At 39.5% G+C, this 20975-nt stretch overlaps 1 pseudogene; it reads right to left on the reverse strand.

The window, feature by feature from the left end:
• Positions 1-6836: 6836 nt before the first annotated feature.
• On the reverse strand, positions 6837-7797 carry LOC115513034 (annotated as a pseudogene).
• Positions 7798-20975: the final 13178 nt, after the last annotated feature.

The raw sequence follows: 20975 nt of genomic DNA on the forward strand, positions 1-20975 counted from the left end.
ATTTGAATTCCTGACCCCCCCCCCCCCCCACACACACACTGTCTACTGTTCTGTAGATTCTCCACCAAATGATATTTAGGCTCTACAGGATTACCCTCAGGAACGGGAAGCTCAAGGAAGTCCTGAGGCCCTGATCATTAGAATTCTTTACTGTAGAAGAACTTCATTCAGAATTTATTGGCCTGATTATTGCCCTGGTTCCTACCCACTTCAAATATTTGAAGACAGTTTTGTTTTCTACTCCAAATCTTCCTTTCCCGAGATAACTTCCAGGCCTCTTCAATTGTTCTTTATTTTCCATATTTTCAACCCTTCACACCTGGTGGCCAGCTTTTGAATAATTGATCAATGTCCTTCTCTGCATGCGTCATAGAATGGAAGATAAGGCAAAAAGATCGATAAGCAGAAGCCTTAAATGTAGTTACTGATTTGCTGCAGCTTTCTTAGTGAAAGTATGGGGAAAGGAATAAGTTTCCGCTGATTTGTGTAATTGTCATCATTCATTATTCATTCATTCATTCAATACTTGTATGTCAAGTACCTACTCTGTGCAAAAGCACTGGTCTGGGTGTTGGAGATTACAAAAAAAAAAAAAAAAAGACAAGAGGAACTCCACTTGGGAAAGCAGGTAAGAAACAATTACAACAGAAAAAAGGGGGCTGGAATAAGGGTAAGCATAGAAACTAAAAGAGATCTTCTTAACCTAGAATATACGGAAGTGTGGGAGTCAGGGAAATTTTCCGGGAAAGATGACATCTAGAATATCCCCATCTAACTTGATAGAGCACTCATTTCATGCTCAGAACTATATAAAGGCTGCTCTGATGGGATTTAAATCACACCAATGCAAAAGGTAAATAAATAAATCACACCCATGCAAATGAAATACAGAAGTCTGACAGGCCTGAGCCATGTTGTGAAATTATATTTATTATATTTAGCATTGGCAGAGTGTTAGGGAGAGCCCAAGACTCAAAGTTGTTCACTCACGATGTCAAGTGGTGGAGGGCAATATAAAAGCTATGTGTCAGGACTCCTGCTGTAAGCAAGAGAAAGCCAATTCAATTTAGTTTAAATTAGAAAGAGGATTAATTGACCCAGTACCTGGAAGTTCAAGTTGTAAACTTCAGGTAAGGCTTGATCAAGGCACTCAAATGATGTCCTCAGCATACTGTCTTTCTCATCAATCTTTAGGTTCCATTTTCTTTTCCTTTTTTCTTTTTAAAAGTGTATTTATTTTGGGAGAGAGAGAGAGAGTGAGCATGAGTGGTGGAGGGGCAAAGAGAGAGGAGAGAGAGAATCCCAAGCAGGCTCCACGCTGTCAGCAAGGGAGCCCCATGCAGAGCTCAATCTCACTAATTGTGAAATCATGACCTGAGTCAAAATCAAGAGAGGCTTAACCGAATGAGCCACCCAGGCATCCCTGGCTCCATTTTCTTCTTTGGTGGCTTCATTCTCAGGCAGCTAGCTCTGTGTTGACTTCAAGCTATATGATTACAGTTTAACACTCCCAGAAGAAAGAGTTTATTATAGTGCTAGGATTGACTCCCCGTCTCGGCTTCAGTTGTATTCACACCTCTAAGCAAATTATTGTGGCCAGGAGAATTCCTTATACTTTGAAGGCTGGCCTGGATAACATTCCCACTTCTGGAACTGGGGATTAGATTGAACTCTATCTAAACTACATAATGTAATGCTTGGAGGGAAGTAGTTTCTTCAGGGAAGCAAAGAAAAGGATTAAGATGCTTTTTAGCTGAAGTAGGACTAGACACTGACCATACAAAAGCAAAGACTCAAAAAACCAGTTGTCCAAATCCATGGAGATTAAGAGAAAACACATTCACATTTCTGGTATACAGTCACTTGAGCTGTTCAATTCAAGGTTTACTGAGTATTGAGCACTAGGTGCTAAAAAAGATGCTAATTGGGGCGCCTGGGTGGCGCAGTCGGTTAAGCGTCCGACTTCAGCCAGGTCACGATCTCGCGGTCCGTGAGTTCGAGCCCCGCGTCGGGCTCTGGGCTGATGGCTCAGAGCCTGGAGCCTGTTTCTGATTCTGTGTCTCCCTCTCTCTCTGCCCCTCGCCCGTTCATGCTCTGTCTCTCTCTGTCCCAAAAATAAATAAACGTTGAAAAAAAAAAAATTAAAAAAAAAAAATAAAAAAAATAAAAAAGATGCTAATAAAATAAGCCGGATATAGTCCTTACCCTTTAAGAGAAATTGCCTAGAACTTAGCTCTCAAGCTTTAGTATGCATAAGATCCCCGGGGGAACTTGTTTAAAATGCAGATTATGGGCCCTTTTCCAGACTTACTAAATGAATTTTTGGTACTGGGGTCTGAGAATCACCATTGTTTTAAAGCAGGTGATTTCTAATACAGGTGTTCCCTGTATTACGTTCTGCATAGTACTGATTCAGCTGCAGGAAAGGTATGAAGAAGGCTGGATTTGTCTTCCTATCACATCTCACACATCAGGAGGAAATTTATTTTCTCCTCTAAAGTTTCACTTTTCCTTCTCTCTAAGTTTCCTGCCTTCCAACTACCCCTATATACACACCGCTAGGCTCTCAGTGCCCACAAGTATACTCTGATTTCCTTTGACACCATAACTCGAATGTGTTCTTCATTGTTCCCTATGTGGCCAAACCAGTCTTCAAGCATCTCCTTTACATACCTACCCAAGCTTGTTCGCTTATATCAGCTTTCCCGACAACCCACCAAAGAAACTGACCTGATAAATTAATGTGAAGATGATATACACTTTTTTAAAAAGATTTTTTTTTCTTTAAGTAATCTCTATATCCAGTGGGGGGCTGGAACTCACAACCCTGAGATCAAGAGTCACACGCTCCACTGATTGAGCCAACCAGGCGCCCCAGAGGATTTGCACTTTTAATAAAGATATATGGAGGTATCTGTGGTCCAGAGTGGTAATCAAATCCCTGTTGCTGTAATTTCCATGCGAAGGTTGGTGGAGTAGGAGATATTTTTGAGAATGGAGTCATGTCTGACATCATCTCTCAAATTATGCCATGAAGATTTCCACTCATGCATGACATTTGGTACAGCTCAAATACTTCTGCCTGAAGAAGGCAGGATAACTAAGTAAAATAACATCCACCAAGAATCTCAAAACCCCAATGATTATAGCTTCATTTTGCTAAGATGATCTCAAATGTGTCAGTATGTGCTATCTCTAACCTCTTTTTCTCTTCCCACAAGCTTTCTTGGAGAGCAATGAAACAATGGGATTAAAAAGATGAAGTAATTAAATGCAGTGAGGTATCCTGAATTGGTTCCTGGAATAGAAGAAGGACATTAATGGAAAAACTAATAAAATCCAAATGGAGTCTGTAGTTAATAGTGTTGTTCCAGTGTTAATTTCTTAGCTTTGGCAAATGTACCATGGTTATAAAAGACACTAACATTAGGGAAAACTGGGTGAAGTGTATATAGGAATCATCTGTACTATCTTTGTATCTTTCTGTAGATCTAAAATTATCCCATAATAAAACATTTATTTTTCAGAAAGGTGAAGAAAGAAGAGAATCTAAGCCATAATTAGACTCTATTCAAAGAATGACTATAATCCAACAATATCCTTGGTATAAAATCTTCCTCCCACTCATTCACAGCAAGGTGAACTGACATTCCAGTGTTTTAGCAACATTTCATCATACATAATTATTTAAAACATAGCACAAAAAAGTAATCTGAAAAAAGTTAGAAAAGAAATCAATAACAACACTTTAGAGAAAATATATTTTTATTAACTTAGATTACAGATATGAGGGGAAAAATTAACCCCAAGAATTACTTTTGTAAAAGCTTGAGTATTTAATCAAAACATCATTTGAGGTACCTCCTCAGGAAATAGGTCTGGGAAAAGCCGGGGTGACTTATGTTTTTGACTAATTATACTGTTGTATCGCATGACTTCCTAAAAAGTAATGAGAATGTATTACCTTTACAATTTTTAAAGCATATCTATTTTTTATTTAATTTTTAAAAGTTTATTTATTTATTTTTAGAGAGAGAAAGAGAGCATGGGCTTGGGAAGGGAAAAGAGAGAGGGAGAGAGAGAGTATCCCAGGCAGGCTGTCAGTGCAGAGCCCAACGCAGGGGTTTGAACCCATGAACCATGAGATCATGACCTGGGCCGAAACCAAGAGTTGGACACTTAACTGACTGAGCCATCCAGGTACCCGTATATATATATTTTTAAATTATTTATTTATTTATTTATTTATGTTTATTTATTTTGAGAAAGAGAGAGCACATGCATGTGCGGGAGCAGGGGAGGGGTAAAGAGATAAAGGGGAGAAAGAGAATCCCAAGCAGGCTCCACACTATCAGCACAGAGCCCAATGCAGGTCCTCGAAACCCACATACCATGAAATCATGACCTGAACTGAAACCAAGAGTCAAACACCCAACTGAGTGAGCCACCTAGGCCCCCCAAGATTTTACTTTTAAGTGATCTCTACACCCAACATGGGGCTTGAACCTACCCATCCTGACATCAAGAGTCACATGTTCCCCTGACTGAGCCAGCCAGGTGCTCCGACAGATACATATTTTTTAAGTAGCAATTTATATACTATGAGGAAGAAATGGCTATGTTTGAAGTGGAACACCAGAAACATTGAAATTATAAAATAAAAGAAATGCAGTAATCAAAAAGAAAGAAAAAGAAGGAAGTAATATGGAAGAGAATATGCACAAATGTTCATAAAGCTATATATGACGGTATGATACATTTTTTAACTTCTGTATTCTATATTCTCTTTAGTAAACATGTGACTTTTCTTTATTGGGAACATTAAAAATAAAAAAATACAACCTTTACCTACATGTATTTATCAATTTTTTTGTACAAATATTATGATATCTGTCCCTATGTGGGTCTTTAAACTTGAGGAAATTGCAAATTTCAGAACATGTATTATAAACTATCTTTGGAAAAAATCCTATATTAAAAATAATAGACTGTTAGAACTTGGCCACTGACTCACTGGTTTAGTTTCCTTTTCGAAGTTATTTAGAAAAAATATCTAGCTGTGTACAAAGGCTGCCTTCCAAAATACTAGAGGTAATGGCCAGGGAGATGGTATTTAAAAACTCCTGTTAAGTGTCTGCAAACAAATACTTAATAAGTATTTTCAAAAGAAAAAATTCAAACCTCTGGCTTCTCTCCCTGTGGTTTCTTTTCTCATCTCTACTTGAATATCTCTGAGACACCACAAAAATAAACAAACCCGAAATCAAATCCAACATCTTAATGCCTTCAAGTTCCTAGACTTCTCCTCCTATCCACTTTCTCCAGAATTGAAAGCAGGGTTTGATTCTCTTCAGAAAAAAACACGTCAAATCTGGATATTTCACTTAGCCTAGGAGGGTGCTTAGGCCAAGGGGAGTAGGGGGGTCACATTCTCAGAGCTAAGTGGAATATAAACAGCCAGGCAGGAGAAGGAAGAAGTTCTCAAGAAAAGCAGTGTGACAGCAATAGCCCTTAGAGCAGAGAGATTAGCAGCCAGAGTGAGTGTAAACTCTAGGAAGAGAGAAAGATATTTAAAGGGGATTTGTAAGAAAGTTTGCCCTGGCAATGGGCTGTATCCCCTAACCCCACCTCCAGTACAGCACTCCACCCCTATTCCCGAAGGCTCTAAAAATGCAGTATTAACACAGATTGCCTGGGTGTGAAACATGACTCCACTTACTGGCTGTATACCATTTGGCAACTCTCTATTCACTGAGTTCTTCATCTGTAAAATGGCATATGGTCACACCTACTTTATGGGGGTTGTGTGAAGAAATTGAATTAATTCTGAATTAATACTGTTCCATAACTGAAATAATGTTTAGATGGCTGCAATAGCTACCAATTTGTTCTAACTTTCTTTGGGATCTTCTAGCATTAATCTTCTTCAAAATGGTGCCAAAGAATCTCTACAATACAGATCTGTATGCATTAATCCCCAGTTTAAACCCCTTTGAGTATCGTCAATAATCACTCTTTGTTTCCAACTCAATTTCTTTTTTTTTTTTTTTGAGGTTCTAATATTTTGTTCAAGTTTCACTTTCAGTTATGTTAATTATAGCATTTTAAAGGAGGATCTTATTCTACCCAAAATGGAAGACTCTAAAATCACCGGTTAAACTGCTAAAAAATAAACCAAGTGGCAAGAATATAACAGAAGTCCAATTTAGATTCTGAATGATGTCACCATGTGATTACAGTCACAGAGACTCTTCTCTGCTTGCAGCTAGAACTCTTAGAAGCTGTTTCATCTGGTGCAAGGGCAAAAAAACACAACATGAAAGGAGATAAAGTCCTGAATTACTGGCTTCATCCACCTCTATCTCAAATGGCACACACACACACACACACACACTCACAAAACAAAAAACTCAGCTACCATGCATTGCAGACTATTTTTGGTGTAAAAGAGGTGATGGACTGGGGTGGAAACAGGTCACGAAAATCTGTCTAAAAAAGTCTCTTTCAGATGAGTTTGTACACACCATCAAACAACAAGCCTCTCCTTCATAGGGTAGGAAACTAAGGTTCACTTCTCAGGAAGTCACAATTTCATTCATTTACTTAATGACAGTTTGTAATTATCAACTTCCACTAGCAGCTGTTTCTAGATTAAAAAAAAAACCCTGACATTTCTAGAGGCCACCAAGTTCCCCCCAAGTGGAATTGGGTTTCTTCTGTACCTCTGAAAGAGTAACACCTTAAAGTGGAATCATTTAATATGGAAGTTCAACATGATGTTTAGCATTATTGCATTCCAGACAAACATTAAAAGGTACACTAAATTCTGAGGGTAGCTATGCTGTAAAATAGTCTAAAATGAAATGATTGTATAGCCTTTGATTATGCTTGCCTTCCAGTCATAGACCAAGCTTGTGGCCACCAGCAGTGACATTCTTGCCATCCAGCAGAGCTGACAGCATCACTCTGACACAGTCAGTCTGACAGCTAGCTTTACGGTCTGAATGTGTTCTAAACCTGTCAGGCTGGAGCTGTTCACTGTGGTGGAGAAATAGGCGTCAGGGTCCATCTGATACTTGGCTGCTATTGCGAAGTCAGTGTTACTAGCTCCTGCTGTCCAGGCCAGATTAACATTGGTCTCCAATTTCTTGTTCACCTTCTGATAAAAGGAGCCACTAGCCTCCATCCTGTCATTTACATTAGTGTAAAGCTGCAATTCATCAGTCTTGTAGCCAACCGGAGAGTTGCTCTGGGTCCCTCCAGACTTTGTGGTCTCAGAATTCATCTGGGAGCCAGCGAGCCAGTCGTTTTGATGTGGCACCTGAGCGACCTGGTCTGAAGGCCCCGCCATGTGGAAATCCACATCCAGGTTGATGCCTCCTGCTTACACCCTGTCTTGATTTTAGCATCCTCCTCCCACCTTCCCACCCTGTGCTTGGTGAGAGGATGAATCAAAGGTCAGCTTCAGTACACATGCAAGCTGGTCTTCCACAAATATCTCCATGTCTAGAGTGTTGTCTGTGTTGTATTTCTCCAAAGACGTCAGACCGTGCTTGATGCATCTATACTGGGTTTCTAGGCTGATGCTGACTTTAGTGGTTGGTCTCAGTTTTGGCTGAACCTAAGCTTGTACATTGCAGTCCATTTTCAGGTTTTGTTTTCAAATCAGGTTTTATTAAGCCAAATTCCTAGCCCTTGGTGAAGACATCTCTCGCAGATTTGCCAAAATGAGCACACGTGGGAGGCACAGCCATCTCTGGCTCAGGGTCAGTGGCGTCAGGCTGGGTGGTGGCTGTCTCTGGGACTGCAGTGCCAACCCTAACTCCACTTCTGATCCTTGTCTTGCTCCTCACCCACCTGCACCATCATCGCCCACACACCTGGCCCTAGCATGACTCCAGGCTTCTCTTTGTGTTCTTTCCTTTCTCTGGATTGATCTCCCTATTAGTCTTTAATGAGTTGCTATTTAGCCTTTAAGACACTAATAAAAATTTCTCTCCTCTGTAAAGTCTTTCTCAACAACCCCAGACAAAAGTTAGTCACTGCTGCTTCTTTGTTTACGTTTCACTTGGTACATAGCCCTGCCTTTGTACCTAACAGGTTGTGCTGGAAGTATGTGTTTATGGGCCTTTCCCTCTCAGGAAACTGTGATTGACTCCATGACAAGGACTTCCTAATTCCTTGTTTGCTGGAAACCATGGCCACATTCCTAAATCATCAAAGATGCTTAATAACAGGGTGAAGAGTGGATGAATTAATAAATAAATGAATTAGTATAACCCCTCAGGTGACATCTGCATTAGTAAAGACAATAAAAGGGTGGCAAGTAGGATACAAGCTCAACCACTGTAGCCATGTGACTTTGGGCAAATTTCTTACTTTCTGTGCCTTGGTTTCCTCATCTATAAAATGGTGATGACAATACCTTTCTAGTTGTGTGAATTAAACAATAAACTTAAAGTTCTTAGAAGAATGCCTAGCATATAATAATCATTTTATGTGTATTAGTTATTGTTGTCATATTATTCATGGAGAATCACTGTAAACTCTGTGAGAAGTAGGGATTATGGTTTGACTTACCACTTAATTCCTAACTGCCACAATGCTTCATATAGAATAAGCACTCAATAATGATTTCTTGAATAAATATCAAAATAATAAAGAAGAGAATCAGGCTCACAGAGCCTGCTTCAGATCCTCTGTCTCCCTCTCTCTGCCCCTCCCACCCTCACAAAAATAAATAAACATTTAAAATATAATGATAAGGGCCACCTGGGTGGCTCAGTCACTTGAGCACCCAACTCCTGGTTTTGGCTCAGGTCATGATCTCACAGTGTCTTAAACATTGGGCTCCAGGCTCTGTACTGACAGTCCAGAGCCTGCTTGGGATTCTCTGTCTCTTTCTCTCTCTGCCTCTCTCCCACTGTCACTATCTCTGTCTCTCTCAGAATAAATTAATAAACTTAAAAACATGATGATAAAAAAGAGAACAAAAGAGAAGAGAGTTAAAAAAAACCCACAAAAGGTAAATATGGGTGCATTTGGCACAAAGTACAAAGATATTGCTAAGTCACCTCAGGTCCTCACTACTGGGCTGCATGACAAAGTGCACCTGGAGTTTCTGAATCTTTCATTTCACCCTCATAAGAACTTTGACTTTGCCCACCTCAGTTACAGTGTTCTCTCTAAAGACAGTGAAGGGGGGGAAAGGGATGTCATATAAAAGGAGTGATTTAATAATACACTGAGAGCCAGGAAAGCCTGTTTTTTCTTTTGTAGCCAATGGATTCATTACCTGCTGCTGAAACCACCTTTTTTGGTCCTCTGCTTGATCTGTAAAAATCAAACCTTAAATACTTGCATGCTTACTTGCAACCAGACTAAATGATGGTGGCTTCAATAATTGTTTGCCATCTGCTTTGCAAAGACAGAGTCAAAATGAAACTTGTAAGGCGGATGTTTTAATTCAGGCTGCTATAACAAATTACCATAGACTGGGTGATGTATCAACAATAGAGATACATTTCTCACAGTTTTGGAGGCTGGAAATACGAGATCAGGGTGCCAGCAGGTTTGGGCTCTGGTGAAGGTCCTCTTCCAGGCTGCAGATTCCTGACTTTTTGTATCCTTACCGTGGTAGAAGAAGAGAGCCAGCTCTTCTGGCCTCTTCTTATGTGGGCATTAATCTTATCATGAAGGTTCCACCCTCATGACTTAATTACCTCCCAAAGGCCCCAACTCCAGATACCATCACATTATGATTAGAGTTTCAGCATATGAATTAGGGGAGTGGAGACACAAACATTATTTTTTTAATTAATTATTTATTTATTTTTGAGAGAGAGAGAGAGAGAGAGAGAGAGAGAGAGAGTATAAGCAGGGGAGAGGAGCAGAGGGAGAGAGAGAGAATCCCAAGCAGCTCCACCCTCAGTGCAGAGCTTGAGGCAGGGCTTAATCCCACGACCTTGGGATCATGACCTGAGGTGGAAAGCAAGAGTTGGATGCTCAACTGAGCCACGTAGGTGCCCTGGAGTCACAAACATTCAGAAAGTGATCTGTTTCTTTATGTAGGGGAGGCAAAATTTTATGTCTTCCCATCTTAGGTTTTTAGCTGGGCTTTTTACAAAAAGACAAATTAATGAGAGAAAAGCAAACAATTTAATGTGTGCAGTGCACATCACACAGGAGAAACTTGAAGAGTAACTCAAAGTAGTGGCTTAGAACTCTTGCTTGTGTAGTATCTTCGACAAAGAACAGTAAATTTATAGAGAAACGACAGGACAAAGGAAAGTAATTCCAGGCTTCCAAGGTGGCAAACTGAGGGAAGGTAAATACGTGGGAGGAAGCTAATGGAGTAAGGTTTGTTTGTAGATTTCTTTTTTATTGCTCTTGAGCTGATACATCTGTTTGCAGAAAAAGGAGAATTTCCTACAGGAGAATTTCCTATAGGCAGAAAGAGGGCAAGTAGAGAGAAGAGTTTGCTGCTTCTTCATTGCCTTAAGCTTGAAACAATTTTTATGTCAAAGAGGAATATTTAAGGGTGACATATTCTAGTCTCCTCCATTTGCTATCCAAAAAAGCCTAAGGAAAGAAAAAATTGAATAGGAAGCATTATGACATGGTAGCCCACTAGTTTGAACTCCAAACGAGAGGGAAAAGAGCAAAGAGAGAAGCTATGTAACTGCATTATAAACTCCATGAAAAGATTATTGAAGTATAATTTTTCAAAAAGTTAAAAAAAATGGTTGTCATACAAATATATAATGAACACATACCAAAGATTTTGTTCAACTAAGTAATTAGTAGGGACCCAGAAAATTGGTAATGTTGGCTCCAATTTAATAAAGAAATGTTAGAGTAAAATTGCTAGGTTAGATACAAAACTGGTTAATGTTCTTCAAGGCAATTAATTGTAACCTTTGTGTTTGTCTTTTATACTGGACAGAAATTATTTGCATCTTTATGGGGGGGGGGGGAAACATGCAACTTCACTAAGACTGGGACCTTTAATCAGAACAGTGATTTGAACAAAGTATATTCCCCCTAGAATATTAAATCATCCTTGGGTGATCCTGATAAACAATGCCCTCCCATGACATTAAAAGGAACTGCCACCCTTGTTTTTGCTTTATTTACAAGTTTTAAAGAATTTTTTTTTAAGTAGGCTTCATGCCCAACATGGGGCCTGAACTTATAACCCTGAGATTGAGAATTGCATGCTTTACTGACTGAGTCAGCCAGGCGCCACAAGAATGTTTCTTAACAGGAAGGATTTCACTTTATTTTCTTCACTGCTGCATTACTACTGGCACCTAGAACAGTACTTGCAACTAGTAGGCTCTTAAGGAATAGTTACTGAATGAATGAATGGTTATGTTTTAAGAAAGATTTTGTTAATTGGTTGTTTATAACTGGAATGCATTTCTCTTCAAAGTAATGTTAGAAATTACAGTAGGTAGTTCTTTGGTCAGACATATCTTTCCAACTTGCAGTGTAACCAAGAAAGCCTGGCAAACAAGGGCAGGAATGTTTTTTATGAGAAATGCACCCATCTATTTAAAATACAGAACCAGGGCCACATCTTCTCTCCATCTCCACACTTACATCCCTTTGATTCCATTTACTGGTCCCCACCTCAGGACTTGTTCTCTCTCAAGGTCTCTATTGCTGGGCAGTGGTATCAGGAATTCCCAGCAGCAGTACTGGGTGCTTTGAGTACAGCCTGGAGCAGGCTGTAGTTAAAGAAAAGAAGAAGCAGGGACTTGATGGTCTTAGGTTCGAGATGAGGTGCTCTGGGCTCTGAAACTCTGGTGGTATAACCCCCAGGATTGCTCTCAGTCTGAGGTTTTACCACTTTACTTTTCTTCTATAAATTCCAAAATGGACTTGCCTACTTTTCTTTTATTACCACCATCTTGTGTTCTGACTAGAGTCTCTCTCCTCTATAAGCCACTGGAGGACAGAATGAAGTCTTACAGCTTTGCCTGTCCCTGACACATACAGGACACATACAGTCCTATGGAAGACTTTTAAAAAGGTGCATGTGCAGATTGAGTGTAACCATTCTGTGGATTTGCTGCAGTGATTGGAGTAGCCAGATATTTTCTACCCAAGATACTGAAGGACATCCTATTGATTTGCATTAAGTTCACCTGCCTGTAACAAAAAACCTGAAATGATAGTGGCTTATTCAGGAGAGAAGTTCATTTCTCTTGTGCATCAAAGAAGTCTGGAGGTAGGCAGTGCTTGTGTTGAGGCTCCACAGTCATCAGAGAGCCAGGCCCTTTCTATTTTTTCTGCCCCACCATCCCAGCACATGAATACCAACCTTAAAATCACCTAGGTGTCCAAGTCATAGAGAATACCCAATCACAGATTTTCCTGGGCTTACCCAAAGCGTGGAAGGTAGTAAGTAAACAGCAGTAGGGCTAGGGGCATCCTACTCTAGATAGGAATCTTACCTTCCTTTTTCTTTAAACCCTCTGAGACTGACTATTGAAGACCAATCTGAGCCACCAGGCAAGTGAAAGGTCAAGTGAATATTGGATGTGAGCTGGAGAAGGAAGGAGGAAGAAAGGAAGCAAAATTCTAAGAAGCAGCAGAAATAACCCCAAACATCAGAGACACTGTTTTTGGAGGCTATCTGGGAGTAAGAGCTGTACATAAATTTGCCATTTGCCTCTTTAGTACTGTATCAGTCAGAATCTCAACAGAAAACTGGGTTTCACTCAAGTTAGATCATCTGAGGAAAGAATTTTTTTTTTTTTTTTTTTTTTTTTTTGCAAGTGAACTGTCCACAAAGTTGTAGGGTGTAGCATAACCACAAGACAATGACTTAACCTGGGGTCAGTAGCAGCAGGGCAGTTAACACCCCTAGGCCTGAAGGGATGAGAGGAGGGAGTGATTATTGAAAGGAATGCAAGGGCCGCCAAATGAACTCTCACATTTGGGCAAGAGACAGAGTCTGAGGAAAGGAACAAAGATAGTTAATGTTCCTGTTCTCTTCCTTCCTATGAAGCCAGAGGACCACAACCTTTGGTGTGGTTCATACAGGTGAGCCTCCTGGGACAGGGAATGGTGAAGAGTAGATTTGGAGGGACAAACAGAAGATACAAAAGCAAGAATATTGAAGTTAAACTGCAAATAGAGGAGTAGAATAAAATCCCTTTCAGTGGCCCCCTTTTTTGTTGTTGTTGTTGGCTCCACTCCGGGAGTGGAGCCCAATGCAGGGCTTGAACTCATGACCCTGAGAGCAAGACCTGAGCTGAGATCAAGAGCTGGATGTTTAACCAACTGAGCCACCAAGTCACCCCCATTGGCACTCTTTTTACATTCATTCTGTCGTTATCTGTGGTAGCCAGCCTCCAAAGTAGCCTCCAATAGTTCTTGCTATTGATAGCTCTTGATATTCCGGCTGCAGAAATGATGGAGGGTGACTTCTAAAGCTGGTTCACATCGAGGCTTCTGCCTTCTGCCTTGGATTACTTATTCTGGAGGATACTAGCTCTCAGGACATGAGGATTCTTACACAGTACATGTGTTGTGGAGCTGAAGCCTCCTATAGCAACCACTTACCAGCCATGAGAGACAAGCTTCTCAGAAGAGGACCTCTCGCCCCAGTCAAGCCATCATATGACGGCAACTCTGGCCGACATCTTGACTGCAACCTCATGAGAGACCCCAAACAGAACTGCCCAGCAAAGCTGCTCCCAAATTCCTGACTCTCAGAATTATGTGCACCAATAAATGTTTACTGTTCTTCACAACAAAGTTTTGGAGTAATTTTCTGTGTAGCAATAGATAACTAATTGTGATTGTTAATTTAGATGTCAATTTGATTGGGCCATGGGATACTCAGATAGCTGGTGAAACATTACTTCTGGGTGTTTGTGTGAGAGTGTTTCTTGAAGAGATTAGCTTTTGAATTGGTGACTCTTGCCAGTGTGGGTGGGTATCATCCAATCTGTTGAGGCCTGAATAGAACCAAAAGGCCGAGGAAGGCTTTGCTACTTGAGCTGAGACAACAATCCTCTCCTGCCCTCAGCACTCCTGGTTCTCAGGCTCTCAGACCTGGGCTGGAATCTACACCATTGTGTCTTGCGGCTCTCAGGCCTTCGAACTATATCCCTGGCTTTCCAAAATGTCTAGCTTGAAGAAGGCAGATTTGTGGGACTTCTCAGACTCCAATTACATGAGCCAATGCCTCATAATAAATCTCTTTATACATATATAAAGGGTTTCTCTAGAGAACTCTGACCAAGACAGTAATATATCGGCACAGTTAACCCTCACTAACTTCTATGCATTATTCATTACATCTTCATTGAAATCTTACAGATAAAAGCTATTTATGTTCTGTCCCCAAATCACTAGGACATGTGCCATTATTGCAAGCTTTCCTAAAGCATATATGTACATTATACATTATCTAAAAATCTGAATATTTTCCTGACCCATTAAAGGCCTACATGAGCAATGGCTTTGGGAGCTATTTGCAACCAATTCACTAAGAGCTTCAACTGTGCATCATAAAGAGAAGATTCAGGACTGAGCAGTCACAGTACACATGAAGACCACTGAGTATACTCACACAGCAAAACAGCCAATTTTCTGTACTTACGTCCATAATTTTGTTGTATGAAATTGTTTGTTTATGGTTTTCACTCTGAACGCTATCTTTCTTTTTTTTTTAAATTTTTTTTTTCAGCTTTTATTTATTTTTGGGACAGAGAGAGACAGAGCATGAACGGGGGAGGGGCAGAGAGAGAGGGAGACACAGAATCGGAAACAGGCTCCAGGCTCTGAGCCATCAGCCCAGAGCCTGACGCGGGGCTCGAACTCACGGACCGCGAGATCATGACCTGGCTGAAGTCGGACGCTTAACCGACTGCGCCACCCAGGCGCCCCTGAACGCTATCTTTCTTTAGCAACCACTTGAGTTTTAGCTTGTTAGACAGCTAAGCTCAATGTCATTTGCTAGATAGCATTTACCAGAAAGTGATTGGGTGAAATGCATTTCTTCTCCTGAGCTAGAGTTACTAGTTTGCTCACCTTTCAGGATACTGTCAAAGTAGTTCTTGGCTCAGATTAAAAAAAAAACAAAAAAGTTCAATACCCAGACTGAGGTTTCCATTAGAAAGTTATATTGAATATTTTTGAAGCTACATCCTTTTCCCACTAGTTTTTATCATTTCCTTAGCATAAATTTTCTCAAAAATAAATGCTATGTTAAGATTTAACCACACCAGGGGTGTCTGGGTGGTTCAGTCGGTTAAGGGTCCGATTTCAGCTCAGGTCATGATCCTGTGGTTTGTGAGTCCAAGCCCTGCATCAGGCTCTGTTCTGTCAGCACAGATCCCCTGTTCCCCTCTCAATCAGATAAACATTTTTTAAAAAATCTTAAAAAAAGATTTAAGCACACCTTTTTTCTTTTTTCTAAACTTTTTCCTTTTGGAAAAGTTTTTTAAAACATAGAAGGAAAGAAAATAGTAAAATGAATTTCAACGTACCCGTCATCCAGCCTGATCTGTTTTCAGACATTTCTTTTTTTTAAGTAATCTCTACACCCCACATGGGGCTCAAACTTACCACCCTGAGATCCAGAGTCCTATGCTCCACAAACTGGGCCAGCCAAGCACCCCTCTCACAACACTTCTGACACCAAATGAGTGCCCTACAATTTAACTCAATTTTGACACTAACCACTTGGAGTTAGCACAGACCTCACAGTCTCACAAGGCTGCCCCATCCCCTAACGAGACTATTTTGAAGTAATCCAAGTAATCAGAAAATTTCATTCATAATATTATGATATTTATCTCTAAAAGATAAGGACCGCTTAATGTAACAATATTATTATCACAGATTTTAAAAATTCAAAATAATCAAAAAGACTTGTTCATTTTGACTGTTGCAACATATTGCTAAATTGCTCTCCTACAAGGGTGTAATAATTAACCCTCCTACCCCCAGTTTACAGTCCTGATATTATCAATCTTTTTCATCTTCACCAATTTGTGTCTCTTGTGTCTTGTTCTAATTCCCATTTCTTTGATTATTAATGAGGTTGAGCAATTCTCATTTCATACTGGCCATTTATGTTTCATCTTCTATAATTTGCCTCTTCATTCCTTTGTTGATTTTTCTATGCATCAGTCTTATTTTCATGTTGATGGGTAAGTTAAAATAGCAAGAGTTTTAACAAATATTGCATCACCTGTATGGTATACAATGGGAAAAAACTGAAAATGAACTTTATTTTCAAACAGTTGTTTAAAGTATTCATGGAAAATCCATAACATGGTACTCCATGCAGCTATGAAAAAGTATATACTTATTACTACCCAAAGAAATCTACAGATTCAGTGCAAACCTTATCAAAATACCAACATCATTTTTTATAAAACTAGAACAAAGAATACTAAAATATGCATGGAACCACAAAAGATCCAGAATGGCCAACACAATCTTGAGAAAGAATAACAAAGCTGGAGGTATCATAATTCTAGATTGCAACATATACTACAAAGTATATACTACAAAATAAAATACAAAGTAGTAATCAAAGCAGTATCAAAGCAAATTAAACACATAGATCAATGGAACAGAATAAAGACCCCAGATATAAACCCATGCTTATATGTCAATTAATCTATGGAAAAGGAGGCAAGAATATAGAATGGGGGAGAAGATAGTCATTTCAATAAATGGTGCTGGGAAAACTGAATAGCTACATGCAGAAGAATTAAACTGGACTATTTTCTAACACCATACACAAAAATAAACTCAAAGTGGATTAAATCCTGAATGTGAGACCTGAAACCATAAAAATCCTAGAAGAGAACACAGGCAGTAATTTCTTTGACATCAGTTATAACATTTTTCTAGATGTCTCCTAAGTAAGTCAAGGGAAACAAAAGCAAAAATAAACTATTGGGATTACATCAAAATAAAAAACTTTTGCACAGCGAAGGAAACTCTCAAAAAGCAAAAAGACAACCTACTAAATGCGAGAAGATATTTGTAAATGATGTATCTGATAAGGAGTTATACCCCAAATATATAAAAAACTGCAGCAACGTGGATAGAACTAGAAGATATTATGTTAAGTGAAATAAGTCAGTCAGAGAAAAACAGATATCATATGTTTTCACTTATGTGGATCTTGAGAAATTTAACAGAAGACCAGGGGAAGGGAAGGGGGAAAAATAGTTACAAACAAAGAAGGAGGGAGGCAAACCATAAGAGACTCTTAAATACAGAGAACAAACTGGGTGGGGGACGGGTAGAAGAGAAAATGGGTGATAGGCATTGAGGAGGGCACTTACTGGGATGAGTACTGGGTGCTGTATAAGCGATGAACCATAGGAATCTACCCCAAAAACCAGTAGCACACTTTACACACTGTATGTTAGCCAATTTCACAATAAATTATATATATATATATATATATATATATATATATATATAGTTACACAACTCAACACCAAAAAACCCAAACCAGTTAAAAATGAGCAGAGGACTTGAATAGACATTTTTGTAAATGATTCAGTAATTCTACAATTCTACTACTGGGCATGTACCCAAAGAAAACAAATAGATATATGCACCCCCATGTTTATTGCAGAACTATTTACAATAGCCAAGATATGGAAACAACCAAAGTATCCATCAATAGACAAATGTGTAAGGAAGATAATGGGGTGTGTGTGTGTGTGTGTGTGTGTGTGCGTGTGTGTGTGTATGATGCATATATATATATATATATATATACATATATACATATATATAATGGAATGTGACACAGCTATAAAAAAGAATGAGATTGTGTCATTTGAGACAACATGGATGAACCTAGAGGGTATTATACTATGTGAAATAAGTCAGAAAAGAAAAATACCATATGACTTCACTTGTGTGGAATTTAAAAAAAAACAAATGAATAAACAAAAACAGAAAGCAGAACCAGACCTATAAATACAGAGAAGAAGCTGATGGTTGCCAGAGGGGAGGGGGTGGGGAGATGGGCAGAATGGGTGAAGGGCAGTTGGAGGTACAGGCTTCCATTTATGGAATGAGTAAGTCATGGTAATCAAAGGCACAGCATAAGGAATATAGTCAATGATGTTGTAATAGTGCTGTGAGCATAGCATAATCTATAAACTTGAAAAGTCACTCTGTTGTATGCCTGAAATGAATGTAACATTGTGTGTCAAACATACTAAAAAAAAGAAGTATGTATTTGTATAGAGCCTGATGTGGGGCTCGAACTCACAAGCCGTGAGATCATGACCTGATCTGAAGTCAGACACTTAACTGAGTGAGCCACCCAGGCGCCCCACAAACATGCCACTTTAATGGGAGATGTTGGTAGTGGGGAAGACTCGTTCATGTGTGAGGTGTGAGGTGGGCATGATATACGCTAGAACTCTTTGTATATTACATGCAATTTTGTTGTGAACCTAAAAGTACTCTCAAAAGTAATGTCTATTTTTTTATTTTATTTTTTTAAATTTTTATTTATTTTTGAGATAGAGAAAGAGCATGAACGGGGGAGGGTCAGAGAGAGGGAGACACAGAATCTGAAACAGGCTCCAGGCTCTGAGCTGTCAGCACAGAGCCCAACGCGGGGCTCAAACTCACGGACTGTGAGATCATGACCTGAGCTGAAGTCGGATGCTTAACCGACTGAGCCACCCAGGCGCCCCTAATGTCTATTTTTTAAAGGACATACGGACATGGGTAGCTATTGTTTATTAATTTAAAATTATTTATTAGGGGCACCTGGCTGGCACAATCAGAAGAGCATGCAACTCTCGATGGCGTCATGAGTTCAAGCCCCATGTTGTGTGTGCAGATTACTAAAAAAGAATCAATAAAATAAAATGGATTTTTAAAATTATTTATTAAATGTTCATATTAAGATAATTTCTCTCACTGAATGTACTATTTAAATACGAAAACAATATGTTGGTAATACAATCTAACAGTACAATCCTAGAGTCAATAACAATGATTATATTGTGAAACTCTTTAACATGTATTTCAGAGGCACCTGGGTGACTCAGTGGATTAAGGATCTGACTTTGGCTCAGGTCATGATCTTACCTTTTGTGAGTTTGAGCCCCACATCAGGCTGTCCCTTGCAGAGTCTGCTTGGGATTCTGTCTTTCCCTCTCTCTGCCCCTTCTCCACTTGCTCTCTCTTTCTCTCTCTCAAAATCAATAAATAAACTTTAAAAAAATGTATTTTAATTCTTAAAAAACATTTTATTTATGAGAGAGAGAGAGAGAGAGAGAGAGAGAGAGAGAGAGAACGCATGAGTGGGGAAGGAGCAGAGAGAGGGAGAGACAGAATGTGAAGCAGGCCCCAGGCTCCAAGCTGTCAGCACAGAGCCCTATGACATGGGGCTCGAACTCACAAATTGTGGGATCATGACCTGAGCTGAAGTCAGACGCTTAACCGACTGAGCCACCCAGGCGCCCCGAAAAGAAACATGTATTTTATTCATCATATTGTTGAATCAACTTTTATTTGTTTATTTATTTATTTATTTAAAAAAATCTTTTTTTAATGTTTATTTATTTTTGAGAGAGAGAGACAGCGTGAACAGGGGAGGGGCAGAGAGAGGGGAAGATACAGAATCCGAAGCAGGCTCCAGGCTCTGAGCTGTCAGCACAGAGCCCAATGTGGGGCTCAAACTCACAGACTGCGAGGTCATGACCCCAGCCGAAGTCAGCCGCTCAACCGACTGAGCCACCCAGGCGCCTCTAACTTTCATTTTTTTTAACAGATAGATTATTTTTGGAGCAGATTTCTGTGTACCACAAAATTGAGTATGAAGTAGAGATTTCCTGCCCCCACACATGCCTGACACCTATTATTTATCTATATTGACATTGAAAGCTATGCATAATATATTTTGGGTAAAAAGAAAATTAACAGAAGAATATACATAATAACTAGGATACGATTTGAGCTGCAACATGGATGTTTGTAGTTGCATAGAAAATACTTAGAAAAGATCGCTGACTTGTTTTATTATTTCCCTAATTCATGTGGGAAAACAGCTCTGAGAAGTTAAATGACTTTGTCAAGAACAATCGGCTATAAACGATGAATAGCCAGGAGATGAAACCAAATTTGTCTGGCATGAAACCTGGCTTAGTCCACTTTAACATTAGGCAGACAAGGTCTGTGAGGGAATGCTAGGAGCCACTGGCAGAAAGATGCAAAAACTGGGGGTGTGGGGTGAACAAGGTGAATGTTCCTTAAAACATTCGTTTTAAGGAAACTGAGCTATGGTACATTGCTGCACTTGTGGAATCGATGGTTCAACCTCAGTTCAGAGCAAAACCAAACATTTTCAGTTTCAGAGAACCAAAGTATGAATCCTGTCTTGGAGAAATCTCCCCTGACTACTGATCCTTAAAATAGTGAAGGAACTAGATCATCTCAGGTTGTGGCCATAATGTTGCAACCTCTGTTATCCTATGGAAAGAGTGTTTGGGCCTATGTAGCTTTAGGTCATCTGATAAAATCTCCTATACAAGGCAGGAATCTCTCCTACAGTCTTACTCTGGATATTTTTTTTTTTTAATATATGAAATTTATTGTCAAATTGGTTTCCATACAACACCCAGTGCTCATCGCAAAGGGTGCCCTCCTCAATACCCATCACCCACCCTCCCCTCCCTCCCACCCCCCATCAACCCTCAGTTTGTTCTCAGTTTTTAACAGTCTCTTATGTTTTTGGCTCTCTCCCACTCTAACCTCTTTTTTTTTTTTTCCTTCCCTTCCCCCATGGGTTTCTGTTAAGTTTCTTGAAATAAGCCATACAGAGAAAGACAGATACCATATGGTTTCACTCTTATGTGGATCCTAAGAAACTTAACTCTGGATATTTTTAAATCATTTCTAGCTCAATAAATTGTGACGTTTTAGAACTTCTAGGAGGAAGAGACTGCAGGCACAGA

The sequence above is a fragment of the Lynx canadensis genome, chromosome B1 (assembly GCF_007474595.2).
Source record: "Lynx canadensis isolate LIC74 chromosome B1, mLynCan4.pri.v2, whole genome shotgun sequence".
Lineage (NCBI taxonomy): Eukaryota > Metazoa > Chordata > Mammalia > Carnivora > Felidae > Lynx > Lynx canadensis.